Below are 19,625 nucleotides of genomic sequence, written 5' to 3'. Positions count from 1 at the left end.
CCTCCAATGAAACATAGAAATACTCTCTTCCAATGCTCACCTCTTTCCACTGAGTATTTTGTGATATGCACATGGACATTCAAGAAACTTAAGGACCACCGAGGGTCTTGAATCTAATCCAAATCTACCTGACTACATTCTCCTGAGGTCAGCAATGTGGCCAAATAAAATTTCAACACTAAGAGTAAGTGGTATTAGGACCATCTCTCAAGAAAAATAGATTTATTAGCTTTTTTTATGTTTTTTTTTTGTTTTTGGCCCATACCTGGCTTACTCCTGGCTCTCCACTCGGGAATTACTCCTGGCAATGCTCAAGGGACCATATGGGTGGCCGACATTGAATCCGGGTCAGCTACATGCAAGGCAAGCACCCTACCCTCTTTACTACTATCACTCCAGCACACAGTACCTAAATTTTAAATGCTCTGCCTCTGCTTCCCAAGAGGTTCTCCTATTCCAGGAAAGGTCTTTTTAAAGTATTTAACAAGTAACACCACCCTATAGGAACATGGAACACATTTTGCTGCCATTAAAAAAGGGCATCCAGATCAAAATGGCATATTGAGAGCTTGTTAAAATCTCCCCAATCCCCCTCAGTAAAAGACAGATGAACTACAATGACCATAGATATGCATACATATATCTGAAGTTGGAAAGAAGAAAATAATATGTGCATACATTAAAGGGGAGAATAGGAAACTTAATTTTTAACATAGAGAAACAAAGAATCGTATGATGTTATGAATGATGACAAACCCATGGCCTCTGATTACAAAACAGGTTATCAGGCAGTATAGGAGGCAGAGAAGAAGATGAAACAGGCAGAGTCTAGGGCACTTTGTGGTGAATGTGCAATAACTCTGCTGTCAAAAGCACATACGATTGTGGTTTGCAAAGTTGTTCATGATGATTTGTTATAGGCATTCAATATTCCAACACCAATCCCACCATCATTGTCATCTTCCCTCCACTATTGTCTCCAATTTTTCCAGCCACCCCTCAAGTCTGCCCCCATAGCAAGCCCACAATAATTTATTTTATATGGCTTGTTGTAAGAGACTCTCTGTAAGAGAGTCTCTTGCCCGCACACCTGGCTGTCTTCCCTGGGGCCCCTCGGAGGGGATGGGCTCCAGCTTCCCTCCCCACCCCGAGCAGAGCTCCCGGCAGCCGAAGAGCACCAGAACCTAGCTACAGCCATGCTGGAGGCCCCTCTCCACACGTTCGGACCAGCCTCATGCATGAAGGTACGGGCAGAGGAACCCAGGTGTGTGTAATCCCATCAACGGCCAATATCTAGAGAGACTTAAAAGCAAGCTCCCAGAAGATATCTTTAGCCTACTTCTCCCTCTGGAAGAAACTGGCAATCTTCTGAGAGTTTCCTGCCCATATGGGACAGCCTTGCAAGCTTCCCATGGTGTATTCATATGCAAAATCCAGTAACAAGCTGGATCTCATTCCCCTGACCCTGAAGAGCAACATCGTTAGGGGGGCCGAGTCAATATAGATTTCTAAGATCTCAGGGAAAGGATGAAATGAGATGTTACTGAGCCTGCCCAAGAAATCGGTGATTAATAGGATTTTGTGATTCGTGATTCGTGATACGGCTTGTTGTGAAAAATATAAATGCACACGCACACAGGAGGAGGAGATGTGATGTGATGTGTGTTGTGTTGTATTGTTCGCGGGCTCTCAGGGCAGTTCTCTCTCGCGCACACTGCTCGCATTTCATGCTCTCGAGCCACTGTGTATGGACCAGATCGGGATGGCTCCTCCTTGTGCTCTGCTTCTGTGTGTGCCACTGTGCTCTCTTCTGTCTATCTCTGTCTCTGTCTCTGTAGTCTCTCCTGTGGTCTCTTCCGACCTCTCTCTGTCTCTGCTTCTGTGTCTTCTCGTACTTCTGTGTCTTCTCCTGTGTCTTCTGTTTTGCCTCCATTTCTTCTCTCTGCTTCTGTCTCTTCTCCTTGCTTCTGTCTTGCCTCTGCCCCTTCTGCCACTTGCAGTCTTAGTTCATATAGCAATTATATAGGGTGGTGACACAAAAGTGGGTTGAACATTAACAAATCAACAAAGAAGGAAAAGACCAGTTCTCCAAAAGATAACAAAATCTCATCTAAGGAGATTACTCCAGATTACTAGGAGATCCACTCAAGGGTGGGATCCAAACAAGGGTGTGTCACTTTCTTCCTTGTTCAGCTAATAATCCACTTAAATTGTTATAATATTTTTACTTCTAATATTTCTAGCAATGTCATTCTGTATGAGCACAGTAAGAGATATATCAGACTTAAGTTTGGTTCTTCCTGAGGACATTCACTATATATTCCAGACCACAGTCCTCAGGCCAGGTTAGTCTTCCTAACCCCATCAGGGTCCTAGTCTCGTCCTTACTTTTGGATCGTGACAGCATTTGTCTATGACCATGCTCTCAACTGATAGTTGAGTATTGTGGTGCTTTGGCCTGGCCCATTTTGATGCCAGTTTAGCTCACAGCTTTCCCTGGGTCAATTCTGTCCCTCGTCGGGACCCTGCTTTGGGGGTGCTAGGAACTAAGGGCAATTGAGTTGAGAAAGCAGATGCCCAGGAGTAAATATTATTGGAATCAATCAGCTCCCAAGTTACAAAGCATAATATTAACTGTCTTCCTGTGTCCATACAGAAAGGACACTTCTTTAAGGTAAACTAAGTTCCCTATGGCAAGGCTAAAAGGACAAACCCAATGTTATCCTACAGCTTGTTATCAATAAATTGTCAACAGAATAATCAAAAAATATTTCCTGAGAGAAAAATTTGTGTAAATTGTTGTATCTCACCAAAGAGGCCTTAAGTCCTTGTGTGAGGGATTACTAAAATATTACAGCTTAAGCATTCTGTGTTCCTATTCAGTTAGTCAAGATTGGCTTCTGTGTTACATCCTATCCAATCTGGAGTATTACTACTGGATTATCAGTGTTGTAGATTTTGGAGAAGTTGTGCAGACACAAAATAGCCACCTGCTCCAGAAAGTCCAGAATTTTTAACTAAGTGGTACAGCTGGAGTTAAATTTTTAACTGTGCACCAGCTTTGGAGTGTGCACGTGGCTGCTGAGGCTTTCAGAAGTACAGAGGGGTGTGGAGAAGTAGCCCATACCAACTCAAGATAGCGTCACTTTATATAATGTGTAGGGGGGAAAGTTTACATAAGTAGGCCTTACCTGTTTCTTATAAACTCCAAAATATATTAGCAAAGAATTTCTTTTAAAGTTTTTTTGCTCTTGTTTTGGGGGTCACACCCGCCAATACACAAGGGTTACTCCTGGCTCTGCACTCAGGAATTACCCCTGGCGGTGCTCAGGGGACCATATGGGATGCTGGGAATTGAACCCTGGTCAGCGCATGCAAGACGAATGTCCTACTGTGCTATCACTCCAGCCCCTTTCTTTTAAAGTTTTTAAAGCCATTTCCTTTAAAGGCATGATTATTACCATAATGAGATCCAAATATAAAGTAAAATGTAATGCAGTATACCTTAGATTTCAGAGTCGAGAACGTATGTAAATGAGAATAAGCATTTTATTACATTGTATTTAAGTCTTTTATTTTCTTTATTTCCATAGGTTAAAATCATATAACAACTACAATTGGCTTTTAATGATTTATTTTTTGATCATTCTATTTGTCATTTCTTAAATTTTGTTGGAACAAATAATATAAAGTAAATTTGTTATGTGCCTTAGGGGCAGGTTGGGGCAGGGAGGGAGAATGGGGGCGTTGGTGGAGGGATGGTCATACTGGTGGTGTTGGAAAACTAAATGCCTGAAACAACTGTATGATGAACAACTTTGTAAATCACGGTGATTTTATTATTTTTTTAATAATGGCATTTTAAATAAAAACAGGTGTTTTTTTTAAAAAAAAAAAAAACATATACTGTAACACTGGGCTGGAGCAATAGCACAGCCGGTAGGGCGTTTGCCTTGCATGCGGCCAACCTGGGTTCGATTCCTCCATCCCAATTGGACAGCCCGGCAAGCTACTGAGAGTATCTCACCTGCATGGCAGAGCCTGGCAAGCTACCCTTGGTGTATTTGATATGCCAAAAACAGTAGCAAGTTTCACAGTGGAGAAGTTACTAGTGCCTGCTCCAGCAAATCGATGAGCAACTGTCTGACAGTATGACAGTGATACAGTGATACTGTAACACTATTGTAACCATGTTATCTATAATAAAAACATTTTTAAGGGGGCTGGAGAAATAGCATAGCAAGTAGGGTGCTTGCTCTGTATGCAACTGACCCAAATTCATTTCCTGGCATCCCATATGGTCCCCCAAGCACTGCCAGGAGTAATTCCTGACAGCAGAGCTAGGAGTAATCTCTGAGCATTGCCAGGTGTGGTCCAAAAACAAACAAACAAAAACAACGACAAAACTTAAGTAGCAAAAAAAGAAGATACACTAACAATATAATTAATCAAATGTTAAAACCTTACATTTTATTTGGTTTTGCAGTGAGGAGTGGCGGAGGGGGGGGGCGGAGGTGGAGCAGAGGATGCTGGAGCCACATCTTATGGTGTTTGGAGCTATTCCTTGTTCAGTGCTCAAGTGACACTTGGTGGTTCTCAGGTGGTATTCAGGTGGAACTGCAATGCCATGAATCAAACCAGAGTCACTGCCCTACAAGGCAAGCACGTTACCTGTACTGTCTCTCCAGACACAGAATTTAACTTTTGTACAACAGTACATGCATTGTCATTCAATGATCTATGGAAGGCAGCTAAAGCTTCCATTTTGTCCAGTAGGGGTAACTGAAGGTATTTGTTAATTTTGGAATGTATTCATTTAAAAAGCTTATATTAACTAATTTGAATTTAAAATTAAAATAATAAAAGAAATTTTAAAAAATGTTCATACCTTAGAAAGATTTGATCCCACATGCGTTCTAGAAAAGGACTCTCAGACAAGTTTTAGGTAGTCATAGGAAAAGAGACGCATCCCTGACTGTCATATGTTCTTGCTGATTTTCTTTTGGTTGCTTTGATCCACATATGAATCAGCGCTAAGATGTGTGAAAAATAGTTATGTTCTTCCAGTTGTGAACTGAAATGGTTTTTTTGTTTAGCGTTATAAGTCAAAGATTGATTTTTGGTAAAGCTACGTAAAAAATATGTTCAGTGAATTTCACTTTTAGAAAATATTTATAATGAGTTTATATATTAAATTAAAGCCAAAGAAAAGGGTAGGGGAGACCTCTTGACTGATACAATCCAACTTTTTTCAAGTAGCAATGCCAAGCAATACCAACATCATTATTTTTCTACAGCTTAAAATGTGGATCAGTTACTTTATCTGTCTTAGAACTACCTTCGTATCCTAGCATTCTCACTCATTTACTTACAGAAGTCCTTAAGCCTGAGTACCTGATGATGAATTGCAGAAATTATAATTACCACTCCCCCATGTGCACTGTAATACATAAGAAGAAATCGAAGCTCTTTTAAAACTATGTGTATTACCTTACTTTGTAGAAGGTGCTCCCCAGGGATGAACCTTCCTCGTTCTATAAAATAGAGATTTGAATGGAAAGGAGATATCCATTTCCAATGTCACACTGTGTGGTAGCAGTAAGAACAATTTAGCAAATGAAAACCCAAGGCCTTTTCACACTAAGCATCTTGATATGCTTCAGCATATATGTACATCATAATAGTACACAGCAGTTTCAGTGCCCTATAGAATATTTAGATCATATTTTAAACTTTAAAAAAAAGGTTAAAGAGAAAAATAGCCTTTCCATACACACACGCATATATATATATATAAACACACAAAAACTTCACCAAGACAGTTTTCCACCTTGAAAAGTCATAGTAGCATGTATATTTATTTATTTATTTATCTATTTATTCATTCATTTTTACTTATCAATAAGGTGTTTCCCCTCTTTTGTACCTATGCCTTGGTCTAATTGAAAATATAAAAAAAAAATTTCTAAGTTGAAGAACAAAGTGACATTCAGAGCCTAAGGCTTGACTCACAAAGTAATTCTACCAGTAATATTTTTATGGTTTCAGAAAGTGGGAAACCCAGATCTTTGGCTTGTAGTATTAAATTTAATTTATAAAATTTAGTAGCAATGCTTTTAGGACAGAGAAGAGTCAACTCTCAATATCTGTAGGCCAGAAAAAAAAGAGAAGATACAGTGCTGCCACGGAAATGAACAAAATATTAAAGTACCTGAACTGTAGGTGTGAAATAGAAGATATAAATAGGGTGTTCTATGTCAGAGTCCAAAGATGTCAAAAAAACTTCCTACAGTTAGTTTAGCTAAGTAAAATCAAGGCAGAAACTCCTGCCCCCAGGCCAGGCTGTCTTCACCGGAGGGGGCCACTTTAAATTTCCCTCCCCACCCGAAGCAGAGCTCTGGCGGCCGAAAATCTCCAGAACCCAGCCACAGCCATGCTCAAGGCCACCATCCACACGCCTCACCCATGAAGGAACTGGCAGAGGAACCCAGGTATGTGTGTCCTGTGGCTGAGATCTCCAAGCCTGCTCAGATCGGAACTGGGTCTCCTCCACCCAGATCCCCCATTTTCCAGTAGCTTGGCAGACACACCCACAACCACCCCAAGTACGATGTAATCGCATCAACAGCCAAGATCCGGAGACCAAAAAAACAAAGCTCCTGGAAGAGAGCCATGCAGAATCTCACCCGGCAGAGCCTGGCAAGCTACCCATGGCGATTTCGATATGCCAAAAACAGTAACAATAATGGACTTCATTCCCCTGACCTTGAATGCGACAGGGACAAATGAGACATTGATAGCAACAGGATGACAGTGATACAGTGATACACTGAAGTAAAATCAAATCGAATAAAATGGCAGAAAGAATTTTTGCCATTTTTATTAATTTGCTACCATTCAAAATAAATGATTGAAATTGAATTTTTTGAATATTTTTACTCAGACACCATGATTTGCAAAATTGTTTATAATAGAGCTGTTTCAGGCTTATAGTTTTACAAAACCTATCCCACCAACCAGTGTCCCCTTCCCACCACCAGTGTCCCCAGGCTCTCTGCCACCCAACAGCCTGCCCCCTTGGCAGGCAAATAACATATTTATTTTGTGTTGCTTACTCCAACAAACTTAACAAAATGGCAAATAGAATTATGAGAAAGTAAATCAATAGGAGTTAATTTGTAGTGATTGGTTGCTATATGACTTTAAATAAAGAAATTCACATCATTTAATACAAAATATAATACACTGCCTATTCTCATAACTAAATTCTCAACTCTGGCATTTAAAATATATTGCATTAACTTTTATTTTGTAGTTGGGTCCTATTGCAATTATTATCATATATTCCCTGTAATAAATGAAAGTTTTTGTGGTTTTTTTATTCTCTTGGGAGGCATATACAAATTTATTTTATATTACTTAGTCCAAAAATACTTGAAAGAATGGCAAATAGAATTATCATAAAATAAATCAAATAAAGTTGAGTTTGTGATGATTAACTGCTATATTTTTTTACCTTTCTTAATCTAGTAGAGGACAACCATAGATACCATTAGTGAGTGCCATACTCAATGCCACATGATGGGAAGTTTTTTCTGTCCTTTAAAGGAGCTCTTTTAACACTTCTTGCAAGACAGGTTTCAAGGATATTAATTCCCTAAGCTGTTGCCTGTCCATGCAACTCTATATTGTTCCTTCAAATTTGGACAATAATCTATCAGATTCCAATATCTTTAGTGTTCCAAATAGATAGCATGAGATCCATTAAAACAGCTTAGGAATGAGTCTGTTTTCCAAAGGAATGATTTATTTATAAGAAAAGGTAAGTAAAAGGTAGTGTATGCATTTATAGGTCACTCGAGGACTTCTTCATGAATAAAAGAAAACACATAAAAGATCAAACCCCATCTTTTTGTAGTTAGCCAATCCTATGTCAGGATGCTGATCCATTCGATGCTGTTACTCTCATTGAGTGACTATAGAAATGAACATTTCTCCCAAGGAAAATAAGAAATATGTTATTTTGTTCAGTTTATCTGTATAAGGAAAAAAATGAAAATAGCTTCACCTTCAAAGAGAGTTTTCAGTTTGCACTTACTGCATTTTATCACAACACCTGTATTAAATATCATCACGCTTTAAGAAATACACTAAGGGAGCCAGAACCGATAGTACAGCAGGTAGGACATTTGCTTTGCATGCAGCCACCCTGGGTTTGATCCTGGGCATCCCATATGATTCCCCAAGTAGTACCACGAGTAATTTCTTAGTGCAGAGTCAAGCAGGAGTAACCCCTGAGCATCGCTGAATGTGACCAAAAAATAAAACAAAACAAAACAAAACAAAAAATAGTGCATGAAGGGAGATTGAAGAGATCTCTCAAAGGACTGGAACACATGTACTTCATGTGTGAGGCCCTGAGTATGATCCCCAGAACTTCCAGGCCTTCCAGGTGTGACTCTGGTGGCCCCCAAGAACCTCTAAGGAGCCCCAAAAAACATGCAGAAAGAGATCAAGGAAATAGCACACATGCTTTGTGTGCATGAGACCCTGGTTCAGTTTGGGACCATGTGGCTCCCCAAGCACCAGACCCAAGCAGTTCTACAGGCCTGGAGAAGCACCCCATTATTGGGTCTTACATTGAACCCCCTGGTCTAGTTTGTGAGTACTGGTAGGAGGGCACCATGCCCCATCAACGGAAGATAATAATTCAATTTTTTTTTTTTTTGCTTTTTAGGTCACACCTGGCTCTGTACAAGGGTTACTCCTGGCTCTGCACTCAGGAATCAATCCTGGCGGTACTCAGGGGACCATATGGGATGCCGGGAATCGAACCCGGGTTGGCCGCATGCAAGGCAAACGCCCTACCCACTGTGGTATTGCTCCATCCCCAATAATTCAAGTTTTTATTTGGATTAATTTCTGCATTCTCCCCCATTTTTATGGTGGTGGATTTTTTTTATGATATGTCTGACCCCAAATCCTATTTTACCTTGAAAAGAAAGAAAGAAAGAAAGAAAGAAAGAAAGAAAGAAAGAAAGAAAGAAAGAAAGAAAGAAAGAAAGAAAGAAAGAAAGAAAGAAAGAAAGAAAGAAAGAAAGAAAGAAAGAAAGAAAGAAAAGAACGAAGGAAAGAAAGAAAGAAGGAAAGAGAGAGAGAAAGAACCTTTTAACTTACTTGGTTTCAATATTGTCTCACCTTTTGAGAAACAGCAAATATTTCACTTGACTCGCAGTCTCTAGCTTTTCTCAATTGGAAATACCATCTGCAGAAAATCTTCCCTTGTTGCTACCACTCCAGAACTCCTTACTTTTATTTCTTATGTCCTCGATAAACAGCAAGATTTGGTAAGTGTCAATTACAAGCATTTCAGTTCTGCCCAGAGAATCAATATGAAATATATAACGTGGTTTCATCAGGTAAATTTGCAAGGGCTTGAAATTCATTAAAGCAGATACTCTGCAGAAACAGAGACAAATTAAATACCATAAAATAACAGCTGGCTTCCTGGATGAACTTTCTCAAACCTTTAATAATTAGATTCTTTTTCAGGTGAGGGAGAGGGCTCAAAGGGCTGGAGCACAAGTCCCGTTCCCAGCACTGCAGGGTCCATCCCTGGAGCCTAGCGTCAGACCTTCAGGCCCAGTTGGCAGAGTATTTCTGAAGTGCCCTCCCCCATCGCTGCTTGGGAACCTCCTCCCAATGGGTATTTTTATCCTATTTATGTATTTCCAGACCATAAAGAATTTTTTACATAGCTATAATAAGAATTGTATTAAACAATAAGTAAAATATCTAAAAATAAATTTCCAGGGCCAGAGAGAAAGTGCAGCAGGTAAGACACTTGCCTTACATACAACTGACCTTCATTTGATTTCCCAATATGAATATGGTGCTCTGAGGCCTACCAGAAGTGGTCCCTGAGCACAGAGCCAGGAGAAAGCCCTGAGCACAACTGGATGTGGCCCCAAAACCAAAATAATAATAGTATAATAATAATAATAATAATAATAATAATAAACATACAACGTATCGTGCTGGGCTGGAACAATGGTACAGCAGGTAGGGCATTTGCCTTACACGCGGCTGACCCAGGTTGGATTCCCAGCAGCCTGTATGGTCCCCCGAGCACGCCAGGAGTGATTCCTGAGTGCAGAGCCAGGAGTCAGCCCTGAGCATCGCCGGGTGTGACCCAAAATAAGCCAAAAAAAAAAATAATGGATAGGTGCTAAATTAAAATACTAGTATATATGCTGAATGAGACTTTTATGGAGCTGGGTTTTTTTGTTTCTTTTTTTATTTTTTTAGCATTATTGCCATTGAACTTTCTGTTTCAGGGATCTAGCAAAATTATTAAGAGGCAGTTTTCAAAAGTGTGATATCTGTTATTAACCATGGTCACCATGTTGTCCATTACCTCCCATGACTTATTTATCTTATTACTTGATGTTTGTACCTGCTGGCCCCCTTATCCCTCATCTTGCCTCTTTTCTCTTTGTTTGTGGATATAAATTAGATACATTGCATTTGTCTTTCTCTGAGTATTATATGCAGCATAATGCCCTCAAGGTCCATCCATCTTGTCAAAAATGGCAAAATAATCACTTTTATGGACAAATAGTATTCTTGTGCTATATCAGACTCTTAGGTTGTTCTCCTGCCTTTATTGCTGTAAATAATACTTAGGTAAGCATAGGTTGTTTATATCGTTCAAATTAGTGTTTTCATTTTTCTTTAATAAGGATTCCCAGGAGAGGCAGAAAGCTTGCAACATATGCTAGCTCTATTTTATTTTTATTTTAATTAATTTTTTTTTAGAAAAAAGCCCTAATGTTTTCCACTGTTACTGGACAAACTCACATTCCTACAAATAGTGGAGAAGGGCTTTCTTTTTTCACATCTTCTTTAATTTTTTTTTGTAGTTATCATTGTAACAAGTGTGAGATGATACCTCAGCATGGTTTATTTTGTATTTCCCTATTGATTAGTAAGGGTGAATTTTTTTAATGTTTCTGTTGGCATTCTGTGTGTCTTCTTGGGGGAAAGTGTCTATTCAGATAATTTTAAATCAGATTATTTGGGTTTGGCTCTTGAATTGGACACATTTCTTATATAGTTTGGGTACTAATCGCTTATAGATTTGCAAATATTTTTGCCATTCAGTAGGTTGCTTTTGCATTTTATTAGTGATTCCTTTTCTGGATCAAAGCATTTCATTTTGATGTCCCATTTGCTTATTTTTGCTTTTGTTGTTTTCGCTTTGGGAATCATATTGAAAAGAAACTTGTCACCTACATATATATCACCAAGATTACTGCCTTTGTTCTACAGGTTTGTGGGTTTTAGATAGTACATTTGTGTCTTTGGTCTATTTAGAGTTGATTTGTGTGTGTGTCATAAGATAATAGTGAATTTTTTTTCTGGTATATGTTCATTCAATTTTCCCAACATTTATTGTAAAGATGATCTTTTCCACCATTGTATATTCTTCGCTCTTTTTGTCTTAAGTTGGCCATATGTGCATAAATTTTTTTCTGAACTCTTCAATCCATTCCACTAATCTAGATGTCTGTTTTATCTTACAACCATACTATAGCCTTGAAAGAGCTTGAAGTCAGAAAGCGAAAACATGATACCTCCAGCTTTGTTCTTCTTTCTCAAAATTGTTTTGGCTATTCAGGGTCTTTTTTTTTTAATTTCATACTATAATAGGATTTTCTTACTATCTTTGTGAAAAATACCATTGAGATTCTATTTGAAATTGTGTTAAATCTGTAGATTCTTTTGAGTTAGTATTGGGGTTTTTCATTAATAGAATACTATGCCATGTACAACTAGGACCTTTATTAAGAATAAAAGGGCAGTTCAGTATTAGAAGACCCTTAGAGGCAATATATATTTTTTTACAAAACATGATTGAGTAAGTAAAAAACTATGTATTTACCAACTAGAATGTGGTTGGAGGACCTGCTCGAGATGGAAGAGGCATGCTGAAAATAGACTATAAATTGAATGGCCACCCAATATAAATATAAATTCTATGGCCACCCAATACCTCTATTGCAAACCACAACACCCAAAAGGAGAGAGAGAACAAAAGGGAATACCCTGCCACAGAGGTGGGGGGATGGGATGGGGGGTGGAAGGGATACTGGGGTCATCGATGGAGAAGAATGGGCACTGGTGGAGGGATGGGTACACAAGCATTGTATGACTGAAACACACACATAAAACTATGTAAATCTGTAACTGTATCCTCACAGTGGTTCATTAAAAAAATAATAAATAAATAAAAACTAAGTATTGTTAACGTTGTCTTAAAATGCTTGCCAGGCAGGCAAGCACTTGACTTTGAGTTCAGACCCGTTACTATGTGCAGACTGCTATCCTGATTTCTCTGCCATTGGATCCCCAATGAGAAAAGGTCTGTAATATGCCTCAGTGGTTTGAGAGGTTTCCAGGGCAAGTATGAGACCCTGAGCTTGGTCCCCAGCACCACCACTGGCAAGGCGGAAATATTTATCACCCAATCCCGAGGTATCTCCAGTAAGGGTTATGAATATGGGAGAGATATTTAAATTATGACAAAATATTTTGAATACCTTATTACAAAATATGTTGCACAAAAATCAAATTTTCTATCTAGAAAAGAAATAAAATGAAAAACTGTTTCATGAAAAAAAGATATATTTAAATAAATGGGAAGGACTTCTATGTTTTTTTAATATTTATTGGGAATAAATATAAAGTAAGTCTTAATTTCGAAGATCTGTCTTTAAGGGGATTAAAAAATTAGAAAACCTCTGGAATTTTAATTTTTTTAGTTTTAGGCATATATTTATTTTAGTTCTTTTTTTATTAAGGTAATATTGCTTTGCAGTGTTGTATAAGTTTTGATAGTATTTGTAGCCTCCAGAAAGTAATCTAAGATTCAATGTAATGCAACAAAAAATTCTACCACATGGTTTTTCCTTTCTTGCCTGCCTTTTATCTTATGCTTTGCAACTTGGCAAAAATATTTATATATGTATGTGTGTGTATTTATATATATACATATATATATACACATATATATACATATATATATATAATTCTAGGGCTAGAGAAGGCACTCATGCTTTGCATGCAGGAGGCCTAGGTTTGAATCCCAGCACTGCGTGGTCCCCATGTACTGCCAAAAGCAATTCTCAAACAACAAGCTTAGAGTAGCCCAAGAGCACTACAGGATGTGGACTCCTTCAGAAAACATTTTAACTATCCTAAAATTTACCTGAAAGACTAATTTTCTTTATCTGTGTTAGCAATCAAACTCAGGGCTTTCCACATCCAAGATATGCTCTCTACCACTGAGCCAGCCATATCCACAGAATATTTTTAAATAGCCAAGAATAAATTTAAAAACTACATTTAATAGCAGGGGAGTAGTTCGTCTAAATATATACAATAAGTCCACTATAATTGTCAGTAAAGACAAGGACCAGGAAGAAAACAAGAGCCAGGAAGATTGCTCCACATTTGAAAGTCTGCCTCATGAGCTGGGGGAGAAGGCAGCTGGGATAGAGAAGGGATCACTAAGTCAATGATGTTTGAAGGGATCGGTCGGGATGGGAGATGTATGGTGAAAGTAGATAGAAAATCAAACATGATGGCCTCTCAGTATCTGTATTGCAAACAATAATTCCCAAACAGAGAGAGAGAGAGTAAGAAGGAAACTACCATAGAGGTAGGGGTTGGAGTAAGATGGTGGTGGCGGGAAGGATACTATGGACATTGGTGGTAGAAAATATACATTGGTGGAAGGATGGGTGTTGGATCATGGACACTCAATCATAAAAGCTTTGTAACTGTATCTCACGGTGATTTAATTTTTTAAAAAGTCATTAAAGCAATGTGATATTGCATAAGGATAAAGAAATGAAGGAATAAAGAAGTGAAGAGGGCATAAAATCCAGAAAAAATACCTCAGTGTTCTTCATTTATTGTCTGATAAATATTTTTATTTAGAAATGCTAGACCTGAAAATGTTACCACAACATTTTAGCTATTTAAAAGATGAGAGAGAAATTAAGTTAGTTACCTATCTAACCATTTGCTTCAAAATAATTCCAAATAGATCTCCTATTTTTTTTAGTGCCAGGGTTCAGAAAGATAATACAGATGTAAGGTGATTGCATTGAATGTGCTTGACTAGGATTTGATCTCTAGAACCCCATATGGTCCTCAGAGCACTGTCAGGAATGATTCCTGAGAGCAGAGCCAGGAGTAAGCCCTAAGTAAGCCAGGAGTAAGCACTGGGTATATCTCCCCAACTCAAAAAAAAATTAGAGTACCAAAAATACCCATGGGTTCAATATAACATTGTACAGTAGAAGTCCTTCTAAAATGAGGTCCCACTATACAATCGATAAATCAAAATACTAACTTGGTATCAGAGACATAGTGCAGCAGTTAGGGTGCTTGCCTTGCATGTGGCTAACCCAGGTTTGTTTCCTGTCACTCCATGTGCCCCAGCCCCACCAGGAGTGATACATGAGCACAGAATCAGGAGTAAGTTATGAGCACTGTCAGGTGTGTGCATCCCCAAAAAAAGTTCTTAGAAATAGCTATTTCTGGAAAGGAGAATTAATCAGGCTAGGAAATGAAAAGTTTTTATTTTAATTCCCCTCTATACACTTTAAATTTTATGTTTACATGTTTTCATTTTTAGTAATGTTTTAAAAAAATATGTAAATTATAAGATTCAAAAATGAGCAGAGGGCTTTCAGAAAACGGGGTTTCAGGAAAAATGAGCATATTTTAAATTTTATATGTTCAACCTCACTGAAAATAAGAAAAGTGTAAATAAAAATTATATAAAGATATCACTTCCTTTTCAGCAGTTCTGACTTTGGGAGGGGGGGAAACTCCAAGCAATAATAGTGAGTTTTTTGTTAAAATATTGAATGTAATCAAAGTAAAGAGAAAGTAAAGTGAAATGTATCAGCTACACAGGCGGGGGGGGGCGGGGAGCTGGGAGGGAGAGACATATACTGTGATTCTTGGTGGTGGTATATGTGCACTGGTGAAGGAATGGGTGTTCAAGCATTGTATAACTGAGACTTAAGCCTGAAGGTTTTGTAACTTTCCACATGGTGATTCAATAAAAAAAATTAGGCCCAGATGAGATCCGGAGCAGCCGAAAATAACACGGCCCCTCTGCTCCTAAAAGACTAGAATCCTAAAGGTCAACTAACCCATTTTGGCACCCAGAGACTTGCTAGAAATGCACCTAGACTGTGAGCTGAGCTACGACCCCATGCCACCCAGGGAGGGGGAAGGATTTTCTCTCCCAGCGCTTTCTTTCTATGGGGAAGACAGCAGCGGCGGCAGCAGCAGCGCCCACGAGGTGTCCGCCATTCTCTAGAACTCACAGCCCAGAGGTACGAGCTTGTAGTGATGTGGCACGCAAGAGATCATGGGATGGGGTGTTACTGGCACACCCTCAGCCCAGATGAGATGCAAAGCAGCCACGCACGACATGGCCCCTCTGCTCCTTAAAGACTATGATCCGGGAGGTCTACTAACCCATTTTGGCACTCAGAAACTTATAGAAACGCATCTAGACTATAAACTGAGCTAAAACAACAGAAATCCAAAACCTATAATCTTCATTCTCAGCAATGGAAAACAAACTATCAAATGATGCCTTTTCAGCAGGTTTGACTGTTGGGGGAAAATTCCAAATAATAATAATTCTCTGTTGAAATATTGAATGTATTCAAAGTATAGAGGGAATAAAGTGAAGATCATTAGCCACTCAGGTGTGGGAGAGGGTGTGGGATGGGGGTAAATTGGGGTTCTTGGTGGGGGAACAGGTGCACTGGTGAAGGGATAGGGGTTTGATAATTATATAACTGAGACTGAAACCTGAAAGCTTTGTAACTTTTGTCACGGTGATTCAATAAAATAAAAATTTAATTTAAAAAAAATTTTTAAATCATTTTTCACTTATCGGATTGGCAACTGCCTCAAAGTCAGATGACACACTGACTTGGCAGAAGGAAAAGTCAACTTTGATTTATTCATTGCTATTAAGACAGTAAATAGATATAACCCTTATGAAGTCTCATTTGGCAATACCTGTCAATATTTTAGATGCATATACCCTTTGATCCTGTAATTCCACTTCTAGAAATCTGTCTGATAGGGGCTGGAGTGATAGCACAGAGGGTGAGGCGTTTGCCTTGCACGTGGCCGACCCGGGTTCAAATCCCAGCATCCCATATGGTCCCCTGAGCACCGCCAGGGGTGATTCCTGAGTGCATGAGTCAGGAGTGACCCCTGTGCATGGCCAGGTGTGACCCCAAAACCAAAAAAAGAAGAAAGAAATCTGTCTGATAGACATGTGCAAATAACATATGTCCAAGGTTATCTGTTGCACTATAATTAATAAAAGTAAAAGATTAATATTAACTAAATATTCATGAATAGGTGTAAAGTAGATTATGCTAAGTCCTTTCTACGTACTTTGCTACAGCTACCGAAGTAAATAAAGAACCTCTTTCCAAATACAAGTATAAGCTCAAAAGCATACCGTTTAAAATAATAAAAAGCACAGTACACAGTGTGATACCACTTGAATTTTTAAAAAGGAAGAGGCAGACATTCACATTTATTTGAACTGGGGGTAGTTCTTGTTTGGAGGGAGGAACCAATCTTTCAGAGCTCAGGGCTTATTCCTAGCCATAGGTGGTCCCAGGCAAATCCCTTACCTGCTGTGCTACCTCTCCAGTCTCTTATGTTTGTTTTTGTTTTGTCTGGGGGCCACACCCAGTGGTGCTCAGGGCTTCCTCCTGGCTCTTCACTCAAGGATCACTTCTGGCGGGACTCAGGAGACAATTGGGGTGCCAGGAATGAGCCCGGTGGGCTACAGGAAAAGCAAACAACCTATGCACTGTCCTATTGCTCCAGCCCTCATATTTGTTTTTATACACATGAGGATGATGATGATGATGATGATGATGATGATGATGATGATGATGATGATGATGATGATAATGATGATGATGATATCATCATAGACAGGAATAAATATATATGCCTCTCAGAGAGCCTGGTAAGCTACCGAGAGTATCCCGCCTGCATGGCAGAGCCTGGCAAGCTCCCCGTGGCGTATTCGATATTGCCAAAAACAGTAACAATAAGAGGTCTCATTCCCCTGACCCTGAAAGAAGCCTCCAATTGTTGGGAAAGACGAGTAAGGAGAGGCTGCTAAAATCTCAGGGCTGGGATGAATGGAGATGTTACTGGTGCCCACTCGAGTAAATCAATGAACAACTGCATGACAGTGATACAGTGATACACATAAAGGAAAAAAGTTGGAAGAAACAAGTAGACTGACTACCCCTGAGGAGTGAATCAGCAAGCCTAGCAGATAGAGAGGGAGCCAAAGTTTTTGGTTTTCTGTACTTTTCCCCTTCCGTTTGTTTGGCCCATGTGAATAGTGTATTCCTTTCACCACAACAAGACTCTAAGTCATGATAGTAACTAACACTCGTCACATGATGCTGGACTTGTTGTTGCTTTCCATGTTATTTTTATTTAATTCTTGCATTTTGCAGCGGATGACACCAAGGTCTTGGAAGGCCTAAATGGAGGGAAAGACCTCCTGGTAGTGAGGTCAGAGGCTGCAGCTTTAGCCTGGGCCAGCGGCTACACCCCCTCTGGGCTCCTGAAGGGCACTCAGTAGCACTTTGTTAGATGATAGGACAGCAATGGCTCATTCTTCATAACGATAATTACCAGGACGGAGTGACTGTCTCCAAAGCTTTCACCTTTTGTTTTGTTTCATTTTGGTTTTTGTTTTGGGGTCACACCTGGCTATGCTCAGGGGCTACCCCTGGCTCTGGGCTCAGGAATCACTCCTGGCTATGCTCAAGGGACCATATGCAGTCCCAGGGATAGACACTCAGTCACCAACGTGTAAGGTCGGAGCTGTAAGCCCTGTTCTGCGGTTCCAGCCCCAGTGTCTTCCTCTTAAGAGACTTTAGAGATAATGATCCTCTGGAGTCACTAGACCTGCAGCCAGGGGCAAAGAGACCAGCCTCACTCTGCCGTAACTTTAATTTCTCTTGGACTAAGCAAATAGTCAAATTGGCTTCCAGAATCTGAGTAAAAAACATTCACCTGATGGTCCTAAAGTAGATGGGTCCCTGTGGGTGGCTTATGTGAGGCAGAGAGGAGAGAGACAGCCACTTTCTCCCAATCCGCCTCTGCCACACCGGACCGGCTAGGAAGACGAGGACTCATAAAGCCTGTGATAAACTCGTGTGTGGCATGAGCCAGAGCCCTGCCAGCCCCTCAGGGTGACTGTCAAGCCACACCTGACATCTGCTTGGTCTTCTCAGCTCAGGAACTCATCCCCACCACCCCGTTTCTCAGGGAGCCGAGGACTCAGACTGGAGTGAGGAACTGCTCTTTGCAGGAAAGGAAAGTCAGCCCCATGCCTTACCTAGGGTTTTCAGGCCTTTGTACTATCTCACAGAAAGGAATTTCAGGAGTAGAGGAGAAGCCTGGTGTTATTTGGAAGCTTTTAGGAAGGGATGGGAAGGAGAGCAAAGGGAGAGAGAGCAACGCGCTCAAGGGAGAACAGGGGCTTCTCCAGTGACAGAGAGCACCCCTGTACACAGCTCAAGACAAGAGATGCGGGCCCCACATGTGCTCGGGTACCACATGCGCTTGGCCACACGGGCACAAGCAGCACATGGGCTCGGGCAGCATATGTGCACTCTTTGTTCAAGGTAACTTTAATAGGGTTTCTCCAACCCACGTGGGGCTTCTATCTAGGTAAGAGTCTGTTGCTAGGGTGGTTGCCATGGGGAATAGAGTTGGGAGTGGTCGATGGTCCTCTTTGAAATTCCTTTCCTGGCTGGAGCTTCTCTCAGAGGGGGGCTCAGCCTTCTCTGGGTCTGTCGGTGCCAGGTGAAGTCTTAGCAGGCCTTGGTTCATAGGGTGAGCTTTTGGCAGCCTCAGGGCTACTGGTTTTATTACTTCCCAGGAATTCCATTGCCATGGGGGCCCTTTCCCATCTACCTGACAACATCAGTCCCAAGCCCTGTCACACTAGGGCCTCTGATCACGCGTTCCTGCCAAACCCCGTCACAGGGTTTGTCTGTCTATCCCAAGTCATACTAGGCCCATCTGCCCACCCCTCTCACTTCCACAGGTTGTATCTCTGCCTGGGGGGTCCACAGAGTTGCTCCACAACCCGAAAGACCCCTAGAGCTGGTCCCTCTGCTCTTGCCACTCAGGCCTACACACCCACATCCTTGCTGATGCTCACCTCTTTTTGTTTGCTTTTTTCTTTTGGGTCACTCTTGGCAGTGCTCTAGAGTTACTCCTAGTTCTGCACTCAGGAATCACTCCTGGCAGTGCTCAGGGGACCATATGGGATAACAGGACTTGAACCCAGGTCAGCTACTTGCAAGGCAAGTGCCTTAGTCACTGTTCTATCACTCCAGCCCCTCACTGTTTTTTCATCCCACTGCAGCACCACTAACATGATAACGAACATTTGCAGGCACTACCAAAGGAATACAAAACAAGACAGAAACAAGACAGCTACAAATCAATAATCAGGGCTTGCC

This window comes from Sorex araneus, chromosome 6, assembly GCF_027595985.1.
Source record: "Sorex araneus isolate mSorAra2 chromosome 6, mSorAra2.pri, whole genome shotgun sequence".
In the NCBI taxonomy this organism is placed as follows: Eukaryota; Metazoa; Chordata; class Mammalia; order Eulipotyphla; family Soricidae; genus Sorex; species Sorex araneus.
The sequence above is the reverse complement of the archived record's forward strand: the minus strand, read 5'-3'. Positions refer to the sequence as shown.